This window comes from Talpa europaea, assembly GCF_964194135.1.
Source record: "Talpa europaea genome assembly, chromosome: 11".
NCBI lineage: Eukaryota > Metazoa > Chordata > Mammalia > Eulipotyphla > Talpidae > Talpa > Talpa europaea.
The window spans coordinates 39,079,578-39,103,559 of NC_140078.1; positions in this window are offsets into that span (position 1 = coordinate 39,079,578).

The window sequence follows — 23,982 nt, forward strand, 5'->3', positions numbered from 1 at the left end:
ATTGAGCACCATGTAACCAAGCGAGGGGCCACCTGCAAATCGCAGCTGTTTATCAATAGCAGCAACATACTCCTCCCTGAGACCAATGCCCTGGGGACTAGGAGCAATCTAAGATACCTTCTCTTCTTCCCAGGAGTGCACAACATCACAAGGAGGGTACATTTCCTAAAACATTCAATGCCACTTAAAATAAGGAAAGATGTACTGAGCACTAACTGGATGCCATGATTCAAGGGAGCATGTGGGAATACCTTATGCTGAAAATCAACTCACAGATTAACTCCTAGTTAACTTGAGACACTATTGAGCATATGTAGTCATGTCAATCATGAAAAATAGGACATTTAGCCATAATGCTTGTCAGTTTTTTTTTGTTACGAAAAAGTTTATTACATTCATGCTATCAGAAAGGAAGGATTTGGCAAGTCTATTTTCTTGACATTTACATTTTTTTCATATATGCACATGTCCCACTCACCCTCCACTAAAACACCCATGTCCATACCTCATCTGCCTCCCCCACCCTTTCCTTCCTTGCCCCATTCCTTTTGGTAACCATTATATTCTTTCACTGAATTCAGGATTTATTCCCACTATTCTTTGCCTGTGTATGTTTTTTGGTATTTCTATTCCACAGATGATTGAAACCATCCAATGTCTGCTTTCACTTTTTGACTTATTTCACTTAAAATAATCATCTCAAGGTCAATCCACTTTGTCCCAAATGCCACTATTTCATCCTTTTCACAGCTATGTAGTACTCCATTGAGTTTATGTCCACAGCTTCTTCATCTGTTTGCCTGTTGAAGGGCACCTGGGTTGGTTCCATGACTTGACAATTATGGACAATGATGTTATGTATCAATACTAAGGCATAGATAAATCTTATTCTATTAGACTTTTCAGATTTTCTTTTTTTTTTAAGATTTATTTATTTATACAAGAACTGGGGTACAGGCCAGAGGTGCAGGAGGGTGAGATGATTCATCAGAGACAGAGCAGGGAGCAGAACAGGCAGATGACTGAAAATACTCCTGAGAGAGGAGCAGCGGGTGAGACAGGAGAGGTCTGCCATGCCATGTGGGAATCTCCCTTGCCGGCCAGGAATTGAACCCATGCTACAGAGGCTGCGGACAGCTTCACAGCACTGCGCTCAACCCACTGTGCCACCAGGGAGGCCCAGACTTTTCAGATTTTAGTGTAAATACATGATAGAGGCATTGCCAGATTGTACAAGTTTTCCATTTTTATTTTCTTAAGAAATCTCCATACCATTTTCCATAGGGGCTACAACAACTTGCATGCCAACAACAGTGGATGAGTGTTCCTTTTTCACTGCAAAACTCACCAGCATTTGTTAATTCTGTTCTTTGTTATATGGGTCTTTATCACAGGGGTGAGATGGTATCTCAGTGTGGTTTTGCTTTGCATTTTCTTTATAACAAGTGGTGTTGAATAATTTTTCATATGTCTGTCGGTCATTTGAATGTCTTCTTTAGAAAAGTATCTAATTAGGTCCTTTGCCCATTTTTTGATTGCATTGTTTCTTTGTTGTTGGATGTATGAGAACTTTGTAAATTTTGGAGATTAGTCCTTTGTCAGATGTGTGATGTAAAAATATTTTTTCCCATTCTGTAGGTTGACTTTTCGTCTTTGTGATTTTTTTTTGTTTTTGTTTTTGAGGGAGAAAGTTTCTAAGTTTGATGTCCCACTTGTTTATTTTTGCTTTTTATTTCCCTTGCTGTTGGGGTTTGAATCCCTAAATACATCTTTGTGGTAGATATCCTGCAGCGTGTCCCCTGTATTTTCTTTCAAGTGCTCTATGTTGTCAGATCTGTTAGATCCAGATCTTTAATCCATTTTGAATTGATTTTTTGCATGGAGTCTAGTAGGGGTCTTGTTTCATTTTTTTTTTTCAAGTGACTAGCCATGTTTCCCCACAACATTTACCAGATAGGTTATCTTTTCTCCATTGTCCGGCCATACCTCCTTTGTCACAAATTAACTATCTTTATTTGTCTGGGTTTATCTCTGAACTTTTAGTTCCCATATGTCTGAGTTTTTGTTTTTGCTTCAGTACAACGCTGTTTTGGTTCCTGTTGCTGTGTAATATGGATGAGTGATAACCTCCATTTTTCTTTTGTTCTCTCAGGTTTGTATTATCTATTCTGGGCCTTTTGTGGTTTCACATAAATTTGATAATTTGTTTGTTCTATTTCCTTGAAAAGAGTCATTGGTATGTTGAGGGGAATTTCATTGAATATATACATTTCTTTGGGTAATATGGCCATTTTTAGTGATGTTAATTCTGCCAATTATGAGAATGGTTTATTGTTCTTTTATTTCCTTTAACAGAGTTTTGTAGTTTTCAATATATAGGTTCTTCATCTCCTTTGTTAAGTTCTTCTTGCAGGTATTTTGTTCTTTTTGGCCTGAATGTTAATGGGATGATAGTCCTTATTATCCTTTCCTCTAATACATTGCTTGCATATAGAAATGCAACTGATTTTTGTCTATTGATTTTACATTCTGTCACTTTCCTGTATCTATTTATTATTTCTAGAAATTTTTGGTAGAGTCTTTTGGTTTCTCTAGGTATATTAACATGTCATCTGCAAATAACAACAGTTTCACTTCTTTTCCAATTTGGCTTTCTTTTATGTCTTCCTCTTGCCTGATTTCTTTGACTAGGAATTCCAATACTGTGTTGAATAGTAGTGGACACTCCTTGCCCACAAGTCACTTGTTCTTGATTTTAGTAAGAATGCATTCAGCTTTTCACTGTTGAGTATGATCTGTGGGTATTTGGCTTTTATATTATTCAGATAAGTTCCAATTATTCCCGTTTATTTTGAGTGTTTTTATCAGAAATGGATTTTAGATCTTGTTGAATGCTATTTCAGCATCTGCTGAGATATCACATGTTTTTTATCTTCCTTTTGTGTTGATTTGGTGAATGTCATCAATTGATTTCTATATGTTGAACCAACCTGCTGATTGGCTGTGGTGGATGATCCTCTGATATGTTTCTATACTAAGTTTACTGGTATTTCTATTTATCAGAGATATTGCTCTATAATGTTCTGTCTTTGTTTGGTTTTGAGATCAAGGTAATGTTGACTTTACAGAATGTGTTGGGAAGTTTTCCTCCCTCTTCAACTGTTTTGAAGAGTTTGAGTAGAATAGGTATTAGATTTTTTTTGAAGGTTAGATAGAATTCACTGGAGAAAGCAATCTGGTCCTGGACTTTTGTTCTGTTTTGTTAGGGAGTTTTTTTTTTTTAAATTTATTTATACAAGAGCAGGGGTACAGGCCAGATGCACAGGAGGGTGAGAGGATTCACCAGAGACAGAGCGGGGAACAGAACAGGCAGACTGATGAAATACACTGCTGAGGGGAGCAGTGGGAGAGACAGGAGAGGTCTGCCCGCCATGGGGGTTGCTTGCCATGTGGGTTGCTCCAAGGCCAGTGGGGATCGAACCGACACTGCAGAGGCTGCAGACAGCTTCACAGCGCTGTGCTCAACTGCCTGCACCACCAGGGAGGCCCCATTGTTAGGGAGTCTTTTTATTACTTTTTCCATTTTAGCATTCTGATTAGACTATTTAAACTGTCTATTTCATCATGGTTCAATCTTGGGAGATTGTATGGGTCTAACAATTTGTATATTTCCTCAAAGTTGTCTAATTTGTGGGCAGAGAGACATTTGTAGTAGGGGTCTATGATTTATGTATTTCTGCTGTATCTATTGTAATTTCATTTTTGATTCTACTAACTTAAGAATTAATGTCCTGTTTTCTTTCCCTTATAAAATTAGCAAGGGGCTTATCAATTTTGTTTATATCTTCAAAGAATTAATTTTTGGTTCACTGATCTTTTGGACTGTCTTTTATGGGTTATTTTGCTGGATTTTGTGATGTATGTGGTATTTATCAGCACTTTAGAATTTATAATATGTCATGATTTATTTTCCCATTCTAAATGAACATTAACTTTGGAGTCTACTTTGGTATTAGTAATGTGTAATTTTTCATTAACTGCCAAGCATCAGGCCTGCAGGACTGGGGCTTCTTCAGTGTTGCTCTGTGTCCACCCTCCCACCAGGAACAGGACAATGGTTGTGCTTCCAGTCCTCCAATAGACTCAAAGCTCCCTTGTCAGAGTTCTCAAATCAAATCAAATATCATATCCAATCAAATATGTGATTTGAGTATCAAACACATACAAATTTACAACTGATTTGTGGCATTATTTTTTTTATAAAGGAACTCTTAGAAGAGGTAAAATTTCTAGGCATTGACCTGACCAGAATCCTATTCTAGACCTACTGATCTTAATCTCAGGGGAGGGGTGTGTGTGTGTGTGTGTGTGTGTGTGTGTGTGAGTGTATTTTAACAAGTTCTCAGTGTAATGTTGTGTCCTCTAAATCTTGAGAACTAGCATCCCTTAGGGGATAGGGATTTAATCCCCTGTTGGCAAGATAACCTCATGAGCATCCTAAGAATAACTCATGGACACTTTCTGTATTTTTCTCTTTGTTACTCTGAAGGCAGATCGCATGCAGTCTGAGGGTCAGCTGGCAGCTGGTGCAGGCTGCTCTAACAGCTCAGTAGCAGAGGGGGTTTTCCTGCCTGTGCCTGAGCATCCCCGCTGTAGGCATTCACCTCTCCCCCAACACCAGCCAGGTTTGAGCCCTGGAGCCAGCAGGGCTCAGGCAGCATCCACCTTGAGCAGCAATGGTGGCCATTTTCTTACTTGCTGCCTCTAGTACAAGTGTCCTTCTGGGTTTTCGGGGGCTGGCCTGTGCAGGCCTCTTTGAAAGTAGCGAGAGGCAGCAGTGACAGTGATTTTCCCACCTCACCAGGGCATGCAGCCCCACTGGGGTTGTGGCAGCAAAGTTTCCTTACCCCAGAACAGGTGAGCCCCAGGGCTTCAGCAGTGGATGCCACACCAAACCCCACAGCTCTGGCTCCTGGGCTCCTTGTTCTGGGCTGCTGGGAGGAGCATTGGGCCTTGCTGGGGCAGTTTCAGGTGCTGTTGCTCCCTGGAAAACAGGTGGTGGAAGTGCAGGTGTCTTTTAAAATTAGTTTTTTCATGTCCTTTGGGAGTGGAATTGCTAGATCATATGGTAGAACCATTTTTGGTGTTCTGAGGAAACTTCACACAGCTTTCTGTAGTGGCTGGACCAGTTTACATTCCCATCAGTAGTGTAAAAGGGTTCATTTCCTCCTGCATACTTGCCAGGATTTGTTGTTCCCCATTTGTTTAATGTGGGTCATTCTTACTGGAGTGATATGATTCTTACTGGAGTGATCAAAAAAGACAAACTCATGCCACTAGTGGCAGTGTTGATGGAGCTGGAAGGGATTAGGCTTAGTGAAATAAGTCAGAAGAAAAAAGATAAATACTGCATGGTTTCACTTATATATGGAATATAGAGAAACCAAACAAAAGGTCAAGAAAAAGTCAAAATTAGCAAGCTGACCATAGAACTGAGGCATCCAGCAAAGGAGGAGGTGGGAGGGGGGAAAAACAGGGAGGGATAAACACAAGGGAATATGGTGATGGTTCACAAATGATATGGTGGTGGCAGAACTATGGGGGCTAAAAGATGTAAGAAAATTAATTAATTAATTAATTAATAACAAACAAACAAACCCAGGCAGTAGAGGCCCATAGTCTCAGAGCCCACCAGCCCTTGAGTCTGCCATGACCTCACCATAGCTTGAGTCTGTGCAGATGCCAGGATTTTCCATACATGGACCAATCAGGTTTGAGCTTTCCAGCTGTCTGTCAAGGGCTTGAGGTCATTTGGATTGAAAATAGAAGGAAGTTGATTGGTGCTACTTGGTGCTTAATACCACCAATCAAACAGGGTTGAAAAATGGTCTGATCAGGTTTGCAGGGTGGGGAACCCTGGAGAGGATATTAAACAGGGCAGAAGCCAACTTGGCTCCCTCAGCAGATGGCCTCAAAAGAAGAAGCATCAAGAAGATGACCTCTATGTGATTACGTGATTTAGGAGTCCACAGATATTTGTAGAGACGTGGTTGCTACACCTGCTTCTTTCCCTGCCTCTGACATCGATTGTAAGGAGCAGCTGTCAGCCTTGGCCTGGTGTCTCAAAGAGCCGTTGGCTATTAATTTGTACCAATAGATTACAAAAAGCTGTAACACTGGTGTCTCTGACAGCACCTCCTGGTGACCAATGCTGACTGGCACTACTGCCTGGTGCTGACCAGCAGTGTTGAGTCATGTTTGGCACTCTGTGTCCAGTCATCTTTGAGAGTTGCCCGTTGCTTCCAGCACCACTTTCAAGTGTTGTTGCCTCTGTTGCTGTACAGTTTGGCATCTGGTGCTGTTCAACCCGACCTTTAGACTGTTGCTCTGACTTTTATGGTGTCACCTCAGTGTCCCCACTTGTGAATATTTCCAACCGCCACCATAAGTTAGATCCTAGCCCCTGCTTACCAGTGTGCACCAGCTCCAGGTCATCATTGACAAGACAGTGTCATTTTGCCTGAGTGATCTTTCTTCATGACTACTGGATGCTGTGGACATCGGGGTACAAGAGCTGGTTATTTGTGGCCTTAGAGACTTTTTGCTTCCACAATCTCCTGTTTGTTAAATAAGCCCCATGGTTATTTCCTGAGCCTGTTGTCTTGCAATTGTTAGCAGATTGGTGAGAACCCATAGACATTGACCTTTCCCCTTCTCCTTGGCACTGTACTATTTTAAGTACAGTTTTGACACTCTTTACTCTATCCTTTCAATCTTCTGCCAAGAAAAACCGCTGCCATTGATATTACTGGAAGAAGCAAAAGGCAACCACACCACAACAGACTTTCTTATGGGACTATATGACTCCCCTCTTCCAAAAAGAAAGTTCTGAGCATCCACTGATTATTCCCTTCCTGGTGATTATTCCCTTCCCTTCCCTGGATCATCCATGTGTGCCTCTGCTCTGTTCTAGAAGACTTCTAGCAGTGTTGACAATGTTTATCTTAATAGAAGTCTTCTAATTTTCTCCTCGAATCAACTTATATTAAAGCAACATTTATTGAGTGTCTGTAACATGTCAAGTTCTGCACTAGGCATTCATGTCAGCCTATTTTCCGATTGAACAACTTAAAATATATATATATTTGAAAAGAGCAGAGGGTGGCATAGTTTTTATTCGGGAAAATATAGCATTTTTCCATTCAACAAATTACAAATTAGTCATAAAATATCAAGTGAAAAACTACAGCTTCACTGAAATTCATTGTTTTCTTGAACTGTGAGAATTTTTTTTTTTTAAGATCGATTTATTTATGCATACAAGAGCTGAAGAGCAGGTCAAAGATGTGGTAGGTGAGAGGATTCTCCAGAGACAGAGTGGAGAGCAGACCAGATGGATGTGCTGAAATACACTACTGGGGGGAGCAGCAGGCTAATCAGTAAAGATCTGCTGCACCATGTGGGTCATCTCCCTGGCCGGGGATCGAACTCGTGCTGCAGTAGCTGTGGATAGCTTCATAGAGCTGAGTCTTAACCCTTTGCCCAGGGAGGCCCGAACTGTGAGAATTAAGACAAAAGTGCACGAGCAACCAGCTACTGAGCAAGAGAGAGCTATAGGTGTGGTCTGACTATATTCACAATTTAAACTGTCTCTCCACGAATTTTAAGTATCTCTGCACACTAGAATAGGGACATGTAAAACAGTAGGGGGACTGCTGTGAGGCATGATGTCACTGATTGTCAAACAACAGTGTTAATGATTAACTGTGATGGTTGAATAGCAGCATTCAGGTGGGACTGTGGACCTTCTGGGGACTGTTCTCACCATTGCTCAGGTGTGAGTGCTCACCCTCTCCTGCCAGCACCCTAAGGCAGGTGCTATTGTTCTGCCCCTTTCATAGCTAAGCAAGGCAGCCCTTAGTGGGAGGCACTACACTGCTCAAGGCTGCAGCCCCACAGCCAGGAAGAAATGACAGACAGAGGGATGGTGCTAGTAAGGGAGTATAAACAAGCTTGAGAAGTGGAGGACAGTATCCTCCAGTCATGTTGGGACAGTTGCTGCAGCCAAGTCAGGAAAGAAGTACCGTAAAGGACAGCTCAGACCTCAGCAACTGGACTTGTGGAGCCTGTGCTGATCACAGAAGAGGATGTTTTCCATGAGCACAAGACAACAGAAAAGCAGACCTTCCTGAGTCAGTTTTCAAATCTGTAGGTGGCCACTAACCTTTTCTAGTCATTGCATTTCAGATTCACCCATGTTGTATGTTAGCAGTTTTGTCCTTTCTTAAATTTTTTTATCCACATATATCCTCACATCATCATTATTCATGGCCATATATCTGCAAAACTGATCAAAGAAACCATTTCTATTTATGACCCTTGATGAAAATATTCTAGAATGGATTCTGATTTATTGTGGAAAAAAGTAGCGTAGAATAAGATAAAAATTTGGTAGAGCTTGCCATTGTTCTGTAGCCTACAAAGTTTAATTTTTAAAAAAGATTTATTTATTCATGCATACAAGAACCGGGGTATAGGCCAGGTGTGTATGAGGGTGAGCAGATTCATCAGAGACAGAGTGGGGGACAGAACAGACAGACTGACCAAAATACACTGCTGTGGGGAGCAGCGGGCGAGACAGGAGAGGTCTGCTAGCCATGTGGGATTCTCTCTGGAGGGTCGGGATTGAACCGAACTGCAGAGGCTGCAGACAGCTTCACAGCACTGCGCTGAAGTGCCTGCGCTGCGAGGGGAGGCCCCCATAAAGTTTAATTTTAATTTATTGGTACACAGGTCTTTCCATTATCAGAGGTCTTTAACTTATAATTAGTCAAATATAACACTTAGTTTTTGTTTCTATAAAACACTTGTGCTTCAAGTCTCCTTGTAACAGGGTGGTCCCCAGGAAAGGGGGAGGTTCCCTGCCCCACCCAAGGGAGGGTGGAGCTGAGCAGGAAGAGGAGAAGCTGAAGAAGAGACTGAGGAAGGAAGCAGGATGGAGCCAGGAGACCTGGAGGAGGCGCGTGGAGCCTAGAGACACGTGAAGAAACTGCACTTGCCTTTTGGTCGTGGACTGGGTGACACAGATGTGGGTGAGACCCGTGGAGAGGTGACCATGGCAGCTTTTATCTTGATGTTGATTTTGCTCTTTTCCTTCCGGGTTTGTTTGGTTGTTTCTGACTCTTTTCTGTGGGTCCCCACTGGAAGATGCTTTAGACTTGTGGCAGGCTTTGGGGCCTTGCTCTGGGCCAATCCCATATGGATGGACTTTTACCCATGAGGGGACGGGTAACTTTGGGTGCTTCATTTAGAAACTGGACTCTTTGCCTTACCTGTATTGTTTCCTAGTTTTATTAAAGATCCTTCCCATTAAAGTCTCATATGTTTTGTGTTGATGCGGCGGATGGCAGAACCCATTTAGAATGGGCAGGTTTGCGGGGCTTGGGCTGCCCCTCTCCCTGTCCTATAACATCCTAATGTCATTTAGAACATCTTGGAATAAATAACAGGACTTCCTTGAGGAAAAATACATAATATTTGTTAATTTTTATTCTTTGGCTTCTCCAATTATCCTATACTATGGCACTTTTCTCACATTTTTCCTGGTAATTACTCTCTGTGTGTCCAAGATCTTGGATCATCATCTTTCCCAACATATTTCAGACCAAAGAAATACCACACATGCCTGTTTGATGCAGAATCTTAAGGGGTAGAGAGAAACTCTGGTACTTGTCCCAGAGATGGTGCCTATGGATTACATGCTTCAACTCATTTAGTCCTCAAAACAAGCAAAGTGACTGTTATAATTTTACCCATCATAACCCCATCCCTGCCCCAACTCCTCACAGAAGTATACACGAGCAATAAAATGGGGGTCCCTGCTGGAGTCTGTGTCACTTGCTGTTAAAGACTGTTATAAAACATCACTGAATGCATATTTCTCTCAATTATAGAGTTTGTGAGACTTGGCTTTGTGTCATGACCCCTTCTCTGCCCTCCTTGATCCTCCCCAGACCTCCAGAGGCTGTCCTCTGTGCTCCCCACCCAAGGCCTTAACAGGACACCATGGAGGTCTCAGCATATGGCTGTCTTCTTCAGAGGGTGCCCAGCCTGGGCATTTAGACCAGGTCCCTGATTTCACATCTTATCATGATCCCTGCTTTTTTTTCTTGAAAAGTTATATTTAGATATGTATTTATTTTAAAAAAATTAAGAAAGGACAAAACTGCTAACATACAACATGGATGAATCTCAAATGCGAAGTGAAGGAAGCCAGACTCACACTATCTACTGACTGGCTCCATTTATGTAGCATTCTGGAGGTGTTAAAACTGCAGGGAAGGAAAACATCCGTGGTTTCAGGCAGTGGCATCAAGAGGGCTAGGGGTGCCCACGAAAGACCTGAGTGAATGTTAGGGGGTTGATGAATTGTTCTTCATTGCGGTGACTACCCTTCTGCATGTTTTTGCTCAAACTCAACAAACTAAATTTTTTTTTTTTTTTTTTGTGGGACCCTGGCGGGCAGCCGGGGAACAAACCAGCACTGCAGAGGCTGCAGGCAGCCTCGCAGCCCAGCGCTCAACCTCTGCTCCACCCGGGGAGGCCCAACAAACTAAATTTTACTGTAATGTATACGTCAAAAAAATCTAAAACAATCTTTACCCAAACATTAGCTCAATTGTTTGCTTTTAGAGTCTTTCTTCAAGAAAAAACATCACAAACAAAAGGTCAGTAGCATGAACATATGAAAGTATGCTTGAAAACATTTATAAATTTAACAAAGGGTTTAGCAGTTTCTAAACACAAGGAAAATAGGAATAAATTTAGAAGAAACTCAACAACATAATAAAAACACGAATTAAATGTCACTAACAATTCTGATTGATGATATGTACTTTATTTTTTTAAAGGTTTATTTGTTTATACATACAAGAGCTGGGGTACAGGCTAGAGATGCAGGGGGTGAGAGGATTCACCAGAGACAGAGTGGGGAACAAAACAGGCAGATTGACCAAAGTACACTGCTGAGGGGAGCAGCAGGCGAGTCAGGAGAGGTCTGATGTGCCATGTGGGTTGCTCCCTGGCCGGCTAGGGATTGAACTCGTGCTGCAGAGGCTGCAGATTTCCTCATAGTGCAGTGCTTAACCTCTTGTGCCACCAGGGAGGCCCTGATGATATGTACTTTATTTATTTATTTATTTGTTTATTTAAGATTTATTTTTTATTTATACAATAGCTGGAGTACAGGCCAGAGGCTCAGGAGGGTGAAAGGATTCACCAGAGACAGAATGGGGAGCAGAACAGGCAGACAGACTGAAAGCACTGCTGAGGGGAGCACTGGGCAGACGTGACAGGGGAGGTCTGCTGCGCCATGTGGGAATCTCCCTGGCTGGCCGGGAATTGAACCCACGCTTCAGAGGCTGTGGACAGCTTCACAGCCCTGAGCTCAACCTGCTGCGCCACCGGGGAGGCCCGGTGATATGTACTTTAATTAAACTTTTTTAAAAGCAATTTTAAAATTTATAATGTTGTTATAAGAAATAGTATATGTACCCTTTACCTCAATTTCCCCCAGTGGTAATATCTTGCAAACATGACAACCAGGAAACTGGTATTGATGAGGTCAAGACAGAGTAATGTTCTCCATTACAAAGAAACCTCTTATAGAAGTGTTCTGATGACCTTTTTATAACCACAGCCACTTCCTTCTGGTCCCCATTTCTTCCTTAAACATGATCTGCCTCTAATCTAGTTTCTATTATTACAGCTTTATCATTTCAAGAATGTTGTTTGAAATTTGTTTCAATGGAATCAGTATCTTACATGGAGTGTGCAATCCTTAGGTACTGCCTTTGTTCACGCAGCATACTGCCATTGAGAATTCATTCAGATGGTTGCATGCATCAGTAGTTGTTGCTGAATAGGAATCCATCATGTGGTGGTACCTGATTGTTAAACAGGCACCTGTTGAAGGACAGACATCTGCTTGTTTCCCATTTGGGGGTATCATGAATAGGGCAAAGCTGCTATAAACATTCATGTACAGATTTTTCTGTGAACATAAGTTTTAATCTTTCTGGGATAAATGCCCAAGAGTATAATTTCAAGAGCAGAATTTCAGTTGTATTTTGCTTTTATAAGAAATGGCCAATCTGTTTTCTAGAGTGACTGTATCACTTTACATTCCCACCAGCAATGTGTGAGTGATCCAGTTTTATGCCTCCTTATTAGTGCCAGATATTGTTACTATTTTTTATTTTTTAATTTACTATTCTGATAGGTGTGCACTGATCACCTGGTGGTTGTAATTGCCATTTTCCTATCATTAATGATATTGAACATCTTTTCATGTACCTTTTTTACCCCATCCATAATATTTTCTGTGAAATAGCTATTCATGTGTTTTGCCCATAGCATTATTGAATTGTCTTTTTAACTGTTGAGTTTTGAGACTCCTTCATATCATCTAGATACTAGTTTTTGGCAGGATATATGATTTGCTTATCTATTCATTTTCTTGAACATGGTCATTCACAGAGCAATTTAAAAAATATGTAGTCTACCAATTTTTTTTTATTATGGATCAACCATACTTATTAATGTTCAGTCTAGGAAGTCTTTAATAACCCTAGACCCAAAGATATATGTCAATGTTTGTTTCCTAAAAGTTTTATAATTTTGTGTTTTATACTTAAATATGTGATTCATGAGAGTTAATTTTTGTATATGGCGTGAGGCTTAGATCAAGATAGTTTTCTTTTTGCTTCTGGATGTCAGTTCCATCACCATTTGTTGAAAAGGCCCTCTTTCTTCCATTAACTAGCTTTTGCACTTTTGTGATAAATCACTTGGCTATATTTAGTGTCTTTTTCTGGGTACTCTACCATGTTTAATTGATCTATGGGTCTATCCCAGAGCCAATGTCATGCTGTCTTGCTATTGAGCTATACAGTAGGACTTACTATGTGGTAGAGTGATTCCTCTCACTTCGTCATTCCTTGTCAAATTGATCTTAGTTATTCTAGGGATGGTGTGATTCCATATACATTTCAGAATGAGTTTTTCAGTGTCCAGAAAACACCATGCTGCAGACCTAGAATAACCAAAACAATGTTAGAAAAAGAAGAGCTAAATTAGAGAACTAGTACTACCAGTTACAAAACTACAGAATCAAGATAGGGTGGTGCTGGGAGAAGGATAGATATATAGGTCAATTGAATATAACTAAGTGCAGATATGTTATAGTCCTTTACATTCACGGTCAGTTGGTTTTTGACAAGGGCACAGAAACATTCAAAAGAGAAAGAAGAATTTTTTTAACAACTGTTGCTAGAACTGGATAATCACATGCAAATCAAATATATCAGGCACTCTACAAGTATTAACTAAAAAAAAGATCATAAAGCAAAATATAAGAGCTAAAACTATGAAATTCCTAGAAAAAAACATAGGAGTAAATCTTTGTGACTTTGGGCAAAGCGTAAGTCACAAAAGGAAAAACAGGTAAGTTAAACATCATCAATATAATGGTTTTTTGTGCTACCCCCCAAATCAACAAGAAAGTAAAAATATAACACACAGAGTAATAGAGACTGCCTATAGGAGATATAAATAATCTTTATAATACAACAATAAAAAATAATTCAATTAAAATGGGCAAAGGATCTGAACAGATATTTCTCCAAAGAAATATACAAATGAACAATAAACACAAAATAAGATGTTCAACATCATTAGTTATCAAGGAAATGCAAACTAAGCCATACTGAGATACTGCTAGGTATCCCATTCACACTGAGTAGGTCATTTATAATTAAAAACACATAAAATATCATTATCAATTGGCAAAGATGTGGAGAACTCTTGTACATCACTGGTGGGAAGGCAAAATGGTGCAGCCGCTTTGGACCAAGTTTGGAAGTTCTGCAAAATGTTAAACATAGAGTTACCATATGACCCAGCAGTTCCACTCCTAGGTACATACCCAAGAGATATGAAAGCATATGCTAACTCAAAAACTTGTACAGAAATGTTCATAGTCACTTTTTTCAAAAGAGATAAAACTGGAAACAACCCATTTGTACCCTTGATTATATATGTAAAATATGGTATTTTCAGACAAAAGGATAGTTTTTAGCAATAAAAGAAGGAATGAAATTCTGATACATGTTGCAACATGGATGACTGTTGAAAGCAATATGATAACATAAACCAATTATAGAAAACAACATTTTGCATAATTCCATATGTAGAAAGTATCCAGAATAGGCAAATTCAGAGAGACAGAAAGTTGACTAGTAGTTACCTGAAGTTGGGGAGTGGAGTAGAAGGAATAGGGGGTAACTGCTGGTGGTTTTTAGGTTTCTTTTTAGGGTGAAAGAAAAATGTACTAAAATCAAATTGTTCTGTTAGGTGAACAACTCTGTATACATGGCAAATCATTAGAATGGGCAAAATGTGTAGTAATTGACTTGTATGTTGATAAGGCTATTAGAAGATTTGCTGAGATTTTGATAGGGATTGTATTAAAACTGTAGGTCAATATAGTGAGAATCGACATCCTTTCAAGACTTTCAAGCAATGAATTTGGTATTTTTTCCATTTATTGAGCTCTTCTTATTAATTTTTATGGTAATTTTGCAAAGTTCAGAATACAGATCCTGCACATGTATTGTTAGGTTTATAACTAAGTATTTCATTTCTATGAAGTGATTATAAATGGTATTTTTATTGAATTTTGGTTTGTACATGCTTGTTAGTATGTGATTGATTTTTTTTTTTAGATAATAAATTTTATTGTTATATTCCCCATATCTTTGCAGCCCCCCCATTCTGACCCCAATCCCTCACCTCCTGCCCCCGCCCCCCTAAAAGTGTCTCTGGTTCATAGTTTTTTGTTGATTTTGATTTTCACTTTCTTATAGTTATTCATTTTACTGGTCCCTTATTTAAGTTTTCTAGATTCCTGCTATGAGTGAGACCATCCGGTATTTTTCTTTTTCTTTTTGGCTTATTTCACTGAGCATGATCCCTTCCAGCGCCATCCATGTTGCTGCAAATTGCATGTGTTTATCTTTTTTGAATGCTGAGTAATATTCCATGGTATATATGTACCACATCTTCTTGATCCAGTCATCTATTTTTGGGCATTTGGGTTGTTTCCAAAGCTTAGCTATTGTAAACAGTGCTGCTATAAACATAGGGGTGCAGGTGTTCTTTGGAATTGATGTTTCTGTGTCCTTTGGGTAAATACCTAGGAGTGGAATTGCTGGATCATATGGAAGCTCTATGTTTAGTAGGTCCAGAAATCTCCACACAGCTCTGCATAGTGGTTGGACCAGTTTGCACTCCCACCAACAGTGCAGAAGAGTTCCTTTTTCTCCACACCCTCGCCAACATTTGTTGTTGCTAGTTTTTTTAATATGTGCCATTCTCACTGGTGTGAGATGGTATCTCATGGTAGTTTTGATTTGCATTTCCCTGATGACAAGTGATGTTGAACATTTTTTCATATGCCTGTTGGCCATTTGCATTTCCTCTTCAGAGAAGTTTCTTTTTAGCTCTTCTGCCCATTTTTTGACTGGATTATTTTCTTTGTTGTTGTTGAGTCTCATCAGCTCTTTGCAGATTTTTGTGATCAGTCCTTTATCATTAGTGTTGGGTGCAAAAATGTTCTCCCAGTTGGTGGGGTTTCTCTTTGTTTTTGTTATTGTCTCTTTTGCTGTGCAGAAGCTCTTTAATTTGATATAGTCCCAGCTGTTTATCTTTGCCTTCACTATCACTGCTTTGGGTGATGTGTCTGTAAAGATGTCTTTGATGTGCAAATCACGTAGTGTTTCGCCTATATTTCCTTCTATATATTTTATGGTTTCAGGTCTTATGTCTAGTTCTTTAATCCATTTTGAGTTGATTTTTGTGTATGGTGTGAGGTAGTGGTCAAGCTTCATTCTTATGCATGTAGCGACCAGTTTTCCCAGCACCGTTTATTGAACAAACTTTCTTTGCTCCAATGCATAGTCTTTGCTCCTTTGTCAAAGATTAGTTGACCATAAATCTGTGGGTTTATTTCTGGATTTTCTATTCGATTCCATTGGTCTGTATGTCTGTTCTTGTTCCAATACCATGCAGTTTGATGATTATGGCTTTGTAGTATAGTTTGAAGTCTGGGAGTGTGATGCCTCCATTCCCTTCTTTTTTTTTCAGGAGAGCTTTGGCTATTCGGTGTTTTTTGTGATTCCATATGAATTTCATCAATAATTGTTCTATTTCTTTGAAGAATGACATTGAAATTTTGATTGGAATAGCATTCAATCTGTATATTGCTTTTGGAAGGATGGCCATTTTAATAATGTTTATTCTTCCAGTCCATGAGCCGGGGATGTTTTTCCATTTCTTTGTGTCTTCTTCTATTTCTTTTAACAGTGTTTTATAGTTTTCTTTGTATAGGTCCTTTACCTCTTTTGTTAGATTTATTCCCAAATATTTGATTTTTTTTGTTTCAATAACAAAAGGGATGTTTTTTTGATTTCTTCTTCTTCAGATTTATTGTTTGTGTATACGAAGGCTACTGACTTTTGCGTGTTGATTTTGTATCCTGCCACTTTACTGAACTGATTGATGAGTTGAATTAGTTTTTCTGTGGAGTTTTTGGGGTTCTCTATGTATAATATCATATCATCTGCAAATAGTGATAGTTTGACTTCTTCTTTTCCTATTTGGATTCCTTGAATGTCTTTCTCTTGTCTTATTGCCCTGGCTAGGACTTCCAGTATTATATTGAAAAGCAGTGGTGAGAGTGGACATCCTTGTCTTCTTCCAGATCTTAATGGAATTGCTTTAAGCTTTTCACCATTGAGAATGATACTGGCTGTTGGCTTGTCATAGATGGCCTTTATGATGTTGAGGTATGTTCCTTGTATCCCAAGAATTTCAAGGGCTTTTATCATGAATGGGTATTGCACTTTGTCGAAAGCTTTCTCAGCATCTATTGATATTATCATATGGTTTTTATATTTCTTTTTGTTGATGTGTTGGATAACGTTGATTGATTTTCGGATGTTGAACCATCCTTGTGTCCCTGGAATGAATCCTACTTGGTCGTGGTGAATTATCTTATGGATACATTGTTGGATTCTGATAGCTAAAATTTTATTGAGGATTTTTGCATCAGTGTTCATTAGGGAGATTGGCCTGTAGTTTTCCTTTTTTGTGTCGTCCTTGTTCGGTTTTGGTATTAGTGTAATGTTGGCTTCATAGAACGTATTTGGTATTGTCCCTTCCTTCTCAATTTTTTGGAAGAGTTTGTGAAGGATAGGCACTAATTCGTCTCTGAATGTTTGGTAGAATTCATTTGTAAATCCATCAGGTCCTGGGCTTTTGTTTTTGGGGAGGTTTTTGATTACCATTTCAATTTCGCTAATTGTAATTGGTCTGTTTAGGTGTTCTATTTCTTCTTTATCTAGCTTTGGGTGATTGTAGAGTTGTAGGAATTTGTCCATCTCCTCTAGATTGTTAAACTTGTTTCCATATAACTGTTCATAGTAGTTACTGATTATTCTTTTGATTTCTGCTGTGTCCGTTGTGATTTCTCCTCTTTCATTGATGATCCTTTTTATTTGTGCTTTCTCCCTTTTTTCCTTTGTGAGCCTGGCTAGGGGTTTGTCTATTTTATTGATTTTTTCAAAGAACCAGCTCTTGGTTTCATTGATCTTTTGGATTGTTTTTTTAGTTTCAATTTCATTTATTTCTGCTTTGGTTTTTATTATTTCTTTTTTTCTACTGGTTTTGGGGTTTTTTTGTTGTTCTTTTTCTAGATCTTTGAGCTTCGAGATTAGGTTGTTTCTTTGAGTTCTTTCTTGTTTCTTGATGTGAGCTTCTATTGCTATATATTTTCCTCTTATTACTGCTTTTGCTGCATCCCATACATTTAGGATATTGGTGTCTTCCTTGTCGTTCAATTCAAAAAATTTTTTAATTTCTTCTTTGATCTCCTCATTAGTCCAGTGGTCTTCCAGTAGTGTGGTTTTTAATCTCCACGAGGTAGGAAAGTTCCTTGCCTTCTTTTTATGGTTTATTTCTAGTTTGATGCCTTCATGGTCAGAAAAGATGGTTGATATGATTTCAATCTTGGTGTATCTGTTGATGTTTGTCTTGTGCCCCAGTATGTGATCGATCCTGGAGAATGATCCATGTGCGCTTGAGAAAAATGTGTACTCCGTTTTTTTGGGGGTTTAGTGTTCTATAGATGTCTGTTAAGCCCAATTGCTCTAGGTCCTTATTTAGAGCTTTGGTTTCCTTACTTATTTTTTGTCTTGTTCATCTATCCATTGTTGACAGTGGTGTGTTGAAGTCTCCCACTACGTATGTGTTTTCTCCAATGTCTGTTTTCAGAGAGGACAACAGTTGTCTGATATATTTTGGTGCTCCTTCGTTTGGTGAGTATATGTTAATGAGTGTTATTTCTTCTTGAAGTATTGTCCCCTTGATCATAATGTAGTGACCATTGGGGTCTCTTTTTATCTTTTTGAGTTTGAAATCTGTTTTATCTGATATAAGTATAGCTGTTCCTGCTTTCTTTTTTGGTCCATTTGCTTGTAGGATTGTTTTCCATCCTTTAACTTTGAGCCTATTTTTATCTTTTGTAGCTAAATGTGTTTCCTGGAGACAGCAAAAGGTTGGGTTTTGTTTCTTAATCCAGGCTGCAACTCTATGTCTTTTTATTGAAGAGTTTAGTCCATTTACATTTAGAGTTAATATTGATATGTTAGCATCTGTATTTGCCATTGTGATTGTCTTTCCTTTGATTTTATTTATTTATTCTTTTAATAACTTTTTTTTTTTTGGCCTTCTTTCATTGTTATTCGTCCCTCTGAGGTTCTGGCTTTAGGACTCCTTGTAGTATTTTTTGGATTGGGGGTTTAGTTGTAATGAAATTCCGGAGTTTCTGTTTGTCTGGGAAGGTCCATATTCTTTCTTCAAAGAGGAAGGAGAGCTTTGCGGGATAGAGTATTCTTGGTTGGCATCTGTTTTCTTGGAGTCTGTTGACTATGTCCCTCCACTCTCTCCTTGCCCGTAGTGTTTCTTCGGAGAAGTCTGATGTCAGCCTGATTGGCTTTCCTTTGAATGTTGTCTGTTTCTTCCCTCTTGCCAGCTTCATTATTTTTTCCTTGTCCTGGATTCTTGGGAGCTTTACTATTATGTGTCTTGCTGTATTTTTCCTTTCATCGTGGAAGTTTGGTGTTCTTCTTGCTTCTTGTATATCAATTTTCAGCTCCTTCTTCACATTTGGGAAGTTCTCTTCAATTATCTCTTTGAATATTTTCTCTGTTCCTACATCTCTCTCCTCTCCTTCTGGTATTCCTATAACTCTTATATTTCCTTTCCTCATGGAGTCAGATAGTTCCCGAAGTCTTTCTTCGTTCTTTTTCCTTCGTACTTCTCTTTCCTTTTCTGTTTTGGTTCTTTTTATTTCTGTGTCTTCAAGATTACTTATTCGTTCTTCCATTTCATCTATTCTGCTTTCATTGCTTTTCCCAGAATTCTTTAGTTCTTCCATTAATTCTTTGATCTCCTGCATTTCTTTTACTTCCCTCTTTAGGGGCTCAATTTCTTTCTTCTGACCATTGTTTTCCCTCTCTAGGGACTCAATTGCATTCTTCTGATCGTTGATTATTTTTCCCTTATCATTGTTTTCCTTTATGACTTCTGTCAGTTTTTTAATCACGGCAATTTTAAATTCTCTTTCTGGAAGGCTCAGAAATTCTTCCAAGTTATTGTCGTTGCAATCTGGGGGCTGGTTTTCTTTTTGTGGTGTGCTTTTTCTCTGGAGAGTTGCTAGGTTGCGTGTGGTTCTTCTCCTCCATACTGTCTGTTTTCTAATTTGCTGTATGCGTTGGGACACTGTGTTGTTGGGACTGGCCGGCATCTTGGGTGGGCTTCTCTGTTCCCCTCTGGTTCCTCCAGGAGTTACATGTCAGTTTCTAGCAGTCTTTACTGGAGAAAGGTCCCTGTTCTAAAATGCCGATGTGGGGACACACTCCCCTGTGTGCCTGGTCTGCCCCGGCGGTGGGTTCCTGCTCCCCCTCTGGGCTTGGACTGCAGGCCAGAGGGGGTCTGGCGTGGGCGAACTTCCCCCGCTCACCTCTGGCTCCTGAGGAAGCCTTCTGCAGGTAGTCTTTACTGAAGAAATGTCCCTGTTCTAAAATGGTGATGTGGGACACACTCCCTGCGCGTCCGGTCTCAGGCACACTCTTCTGCGCGCCTGGTCTGCCCCGGCTGTGGGTGCTCGCTCTCCCTGTGGGCTCAGACTACTGGTCGGAAGGGGCCCGGTGTGGGCTAACTCCCCAGCTGGCCACTGGCTCCTTCAGGAGCCTCTGCTGGCTTCAAGTCGCTAGGTGGCGCCAGAGATCTCTCCTAGAGCCCTTGGGGAGCTGATTTTCCACCCCGTGGGACAGGGAACAGAGCGGGGATGGTAGGGTACACCTCAACGGCTTTGGGGTGCTGTGTCTGCCTTGTGCCCCACCGTCGTGGGGAACCCACGCCCCTAATTTCGTGCCCCGGGTCTCAGTTCCAAAGCCCTCAGTTCCAGGACGTGGGCTGTAGCCCAGATCAGTGGCGCGGGCTTTGGGGTGCTGTGTCTGCCTTGTGCCCCACCGTCGTGGGGAACCCACGCCCCTAATTTCGTGCCCCGGGTCTCAGTTCCAAAGCCCTCAGTTCCAGGACGCGGGCTGTAGCCCAGATCAGTGGCGCGGGAATGGCGCCTTTTGAATCCCGCTCCCCTGCCTGGGCGCCTGGTTCCTGCTCACTCACGGAGGGCCTCCGCGCGTCTCCCGCAATCCTAGGGCGCAGGCGCGGGGACCTGGGCAGCTGCGATCCGATCCGGATCCGCGTTTGCTTTTCAACCGCACTGCTTTTCAGTGCGATCCATGCCGCTTTTCTGCGCAATCCCGATCCGCGTCTGCTTTTCCAGCGCGTTGCTTTCTGAGCAAGCTTACCGGGCGGCCGGGGCTGTGTGCTGGTGCTGGCTTCCTCCTGGGGGGCGGGGTCTCTCTTTAATGGCGCCTGGAGCTCACCTCCGTGGCGGATCCTGCAGGGTTCTCCGCAGCTCCCGTTCACGGGGTGTGGTGGCTGCAATAGTTCCTTTCCACTCACAGTCTCGCTTGCTGCGTCCTTTGTTCTGTTTGGCCGTTTTAGTTTGTTGTTTCCCTCCTCTCTGCAGGTCGGAGAGTGCCGACTTTGTGGGCGGGGGAGGGGAGCAGGGTTCTGCGCTTCCCTCCCTTCTGGTCCTCTTTTATGGCAACTTTCTTCTTTGGGCAGTTTGCTGGAGTCGTCCGTTTATCTTCCGTGTCCCAGTTCTCACTGGGACCTGCCGCTTTTCCTCCCTATTAACTTTTTTTAATGGGAGATCTTACTCGCAGCGTCTCCTTGCCGCCATGTTGCTCCGCCCTCCCCAGTATGTGATTGATTTTTGCAAGCTGATTTTGTTCCCTGCAACTTTGCTGAAGTCAAAGTCAAAGTCACCTATTATTTTACTATTTAATTTTTTAAAATTATTTTTATATACATATACAAGAGCTGGGGTGTAGGGCAGAGTTGCAAGGGGTGAGAGGATTCATCAGAGACAAAGTGGGGGATATAGAACAGGTGAATCTACTGACATATGCTGCTGACAGGAGTAGCAGGTGAGACAAGAGAGGTCAGTTGCACCATGTGGGTTAGTTCCTTGGCTGGGGATCAGATTCATGCCACAGTGGCTGGCAATAGCTCGGATATTGCTGAGGCTTAATCCCTTGCATCACCAGGAAGGTCCTCGCCTATTAGTTTTTGTTTTTTTTTTAATTGTTTGTTTATTTATTTATTTATTTTTAAAGATTTATTTATTCATGCATACAAGAACTGGGGTACAGCCCAAATGTGCGGGAGGGCGAGAGGCTTCACTAGAGACAGAGCAGGGAACAGAACAGGCAGACTGACTGAAATACACTGCTTAAGGGAGCAGCGGGTGAGACAGGAGAGGTCTGCTGTGCCATGTGGGTATCTCCCAGGCTGGCCAAGATCGAACCTGCACTGCAGAGGCTGTGGACAGCTTCACAGTGCTGTGCTCTACCACCTGCACCATCAGTGAAGCCCTTGCCTATTAGTTTTAAGGGGTCTTTATTTGTTTTTGTTTCATAGATTATTTGGGATTTCCTTATAGACAATCATATTATCAGAAATGAGAGTAGTTTTATTTCTTCCATTCAAATTTGCGTGTCTTTTTATATCCACAATGGAATACTACTCAGCAAATCACAAAATATAAACTCATGCCATTTGCAGCAACATGGATGGAGCTTGAAAGGATAGTGCTAAGGGAAGTAAGTCAGAAGGGCTTATTACCAGATGGTGTCACTAATATGTGGAACAAAAGTAACGAAATTAATAGTCAGATAAACAAGCTGAAAGGGCCTCCCCTGGTGGCGCGTGGTTGAGCACTGGGCTGCAAAGCTGCCCGCAGCCTCTGTAGTGCTAGTTTGATCCCCCGCCACCGGCGAGGGTCCCACATGGAGTGCAGACCTCTCCTGCCACGCCCGCTGTTCCCCTCAGTAGTATGTTTCGTCAGTCTGCCTGTTCTGTTCCCTGCTCTGGCTCTGGTGAATTCTCTCACCCTCCGCGCTTCTGACTGTACCCAGTGCTTGTATAAATAAACAAATCTTAAAAAAAAAAAACAAGCTGAAAAACTAACATTTGAAAGCTGACAACATAACTGAGGCATGAAGGAGGAGGAGGTGGGGGAGGGAAGGGACAGGGACAGAGGGAGACATAATGGTCTGTGGTACTGGAGCATGGGTGAATTGGTGGTAGATGCACTATGATGGTAATAACTGATGGAGATACCCCAATGTTACCTCAGTTAAAAATTAATTAGAAAAATACAAAAATCACAAATCTGTGTCTTTAATTTTCCTTGTTTTTTTTTAACAGTATCTAAAGCCTCCATTATTGTGATTAATAGGGGTGGTGAGAACAGTTATTTTTGTCCTTGTCTGACCAACTCTTAGAGGGAAAGCATTCAGCATTTTACTTGTTTTGTGGAGGAATTTTATGTCATGAAAGTTATTAGTCTGTGGTTATCTTTTTTCATACTGTCTTGGTTGATTTTAGCCTCAATTTAATAACTATAGAAGTACTTAATCCTCTTTTATTTTCTAGTAAAGAGTGTAAAAGTAGTGTTAATTCTTTAAATGTTTGGTATAATTCTCCATTGAAATAATCTAAATCTGAAGATATTTTTAAGGATATTTAAAATTAGGGATTGGGTTTCTTTAATGGTAGAGAATATTCAAATTTTATGTTTCAAGTTGGTTGAGTTTAGTATGAAGTCAAAGGTAGAGAAGGACTTATTTCAAACAGATTATTTGGCTTTTGTCTAATTGAATGGAGCCCAGAAATAGTTACAAATTAAAAGAGAAAAATTGTATTAGATGAAACATTCTCAGCTTGGACTTGAAAGGATAGAGACAAAACAAAAGAAAATAGATTTTTTATTACCCCAAATTCTACTAACAGTAAGTTGGTATTGAAAATTTCTCAGTTGCAAATGCATGCTACCTTTCATGTAAAATGAAGAATTATTTAGAGGTTGGAACCAGGAGCCCAAAGGGCAGAGCTGAGAGCTTTAACATCTGGGTAGGTGTAAGTTCAGTTCTAGGCAATGAGTTTTCCAGTTATCCTTGCTGGACTTCAGAACTGTTATGATTAATGTTTCCTATATGCCTCCTATTTTTCTCCCTGTTTGAATAGGAGTCCTGAGCAGGTTTTCTACTCTTGTACCCCTATGTGTTAGAAGAAATAATTTATCTCTTCAGTTCACATGTTGAAAGATACTATACTTGATGATCCTTATTGGCACCTGGGCCTGATTTAAAGAACAAGATGGTGGATTTAAGCTGATGGAATAGGATTAGTTGTAGGGACACCTTGGAAGGAGCAAGCTGTTTTGCA